A 2,408-nucleotide genomic window follows, 5' to 3' on the forward strand; every position below is an offset into this window, starting at 1 on the left:
TTGACATTTGTTGTATATCAGACATTTCATTTCTTTTTCCTACAAAAACGTCAATGCTTTGCAACATCTCAGTAGTCACCCTTTTATATCCCAGCATCATTAGCATCTTTAAACAAGAACAACATAATTTATGTGCATCGTCGGAGGCGTCTAAGAATGTGCAAGAAGCAGCGCGACCCCACCATGTGGTGTTGACGTTACTCAAACCAGCATTCGTCATAAGGGACGATTTGACGCCGATCGGGCCGTTCGTTACCCAAAATATTCGTCTTTTGGGGCAATCGTTATGCGAGGTACCACTGTATATATATATATATATATTATTTTATTTATTATATATTATTTATTAATATATTATTATTATATTATATTTATTGTATATTATTATTATATATTATTTATTATTAATATATATATATATATATATATATATATATATATATATATATATATATATATATATTTGATATATTTTGGTAAATTTGGTCTTAGCCATGTTAGGGTTAGGTCTGGTTTTAGGTTAGGTTAGGTTTGAGTAAGTTAGGTTAGGTAAGTCAGATTAAGTTAGGTTTGGGTAAGTTAGGTAAGTTACATAGGTTAGGTAAGTTACATTAGGTTAGGTAAGTTACATTAGGTTAGGTAAGTTATGTTAGGGTAGGTTAGGTCAGGTAGGTTCGGTTAGGTAAGTTATGTTAGGTAGGAAAGGTTAGGTTGGGTTGGGTTAGATTAGGTTTAGTTAACCCTTAACATGCTAGGGGTATAATATCCTTTCTTCCCCACAGGCGCATGTAATTTTGAAAAAAAAAAAATATTTTTTCTTCCTAACCTGTTAATTTGTGTTCATTGATCACGGGAAAAATAATAAAAAAATCGTAAGTGGCATATATTGCCTGCTATAGGGCGGGGAAATCTGGCAAAAAATAGGCGCTGACTCAGTGTGCGTCCCAGGCGGTCTGTTGCTCGCCAGCTGTCAGGCCGGAGTTGCCACAAAGAGATAATTACCTAATTATTTCAATGTCTCTGATTTTTCATAGTTTTTTTGCTGTAATATTATTCAATAGTGTGTAGTTTGATATATTTATATAATAAAATGAGTGAATCATTGCTGTACTCAAAAATATGGTGTGCATATTGTTGATTCAATTATGTTCATCAATCAGTGAACAAATACTTTGTCGGTTATTACACTATAAGCACAGGTTATATACAGTATAAGTATCTGCATGTTTTGTTCACTATAACGAACCACTAAGTAGCTATTATGAGTCAAAAAGTAACGAGGAGTGACCGCTGTGTACCAACCAGCCACTCCCGCCCTCCCTCAAGTCATCTGACTCGCCCACATTCTCCTACAATACTATTTTTGCTATAATTCACTATATACAGACATTATATATAAGTACTGTCTCCACTCGATCATCCGGACTATATGGGAAGGACCCCCAGCCGGATTATCACATTTTTCGGATAATGGTACTTTTTCACCTACGAGTCCAAAAGTGACCATTTCCAACTATTTTTATACTACAAACAACATAATTTGAATTGCCTTGCCACATACAATTATTAAATATTCAACTAGAAACCTCAACTTACCTTGTTGGTGTTCGTCTTCTTGATTGATGCCACACATCTTGAAGTTAAAAATTCTTAACAATTTACATAACCTATACTAACACAACACTAAAATTAACACTTAAAATTACTGTACAGTTCATTAAGCTAAGTTAGTTTTGACTGCCAGCTGCTGAAGCCTCACTGGTTGAGGGCATTTGGGTTGCCTGTGAGGCCTCACTTGTTGAAGGCGCTTGCTTGCACCTCACTTGTTGAAGCGCTTGCATGCCCTCACTTGTTGAGGCGCTTGGCTTGCCTGTGACTCCTCACTTGTTAAAGGCGCTTCCTTGCGCCTCACTTGTTGAAAGCGCTTGGCTTGCCTGTGGCGCGTCACTTGTTGAAAGCGCTTGGCTTGCCTGTAATGCCTCACTTGTTAAAGGAGGTTGGCTTGCCTGTGGCGCCTCACTTGTTGAAGGCGCTTGGCTGCCTGTGACGCCTCACTGGTTGAACAACATGTAACTTGTCTTTAATTGCTAGGACAATCTTCTTCCTCTTAACACTTCCAGAACGATTGATGCTGCTACCAGACATAGTCTTGGCCAAAAATGTTCAAAATTACTATGAAAATTAAGAAAGTTATTTAAAAAAATATTTCACTAATGGCGCAGCACTGTGTATAACACGAGGGACGGACGCACATGGGTTGACCAGTGTTGGACGGGTCCACTTGGGGTGGGGCAGCTATAGCGCGTTACATAGGCCGCCAGGAGGAAAAAAATTCACAATATTTTTGAAGGAAACTTCAGCCTGTGCACAATGCTTTTAGGAAACTTATTTTATTTGTTATTACATAA

This window comes from Procambarus clarkii, chromosome 12 (genome assembly GCF_040958095.1).
Source record: "Procambarus clarkii isolate CNS0578487 chromosome 12, FALCON_Pclarkii_2.0, whole genome shotgun sequence".
Lineage (NCBI taxonomy): Eukaryota > Metazoa > Arthropoda > Malacostraca > Decapoda > Cambaridae > Procambarus > Procambarus clarkii.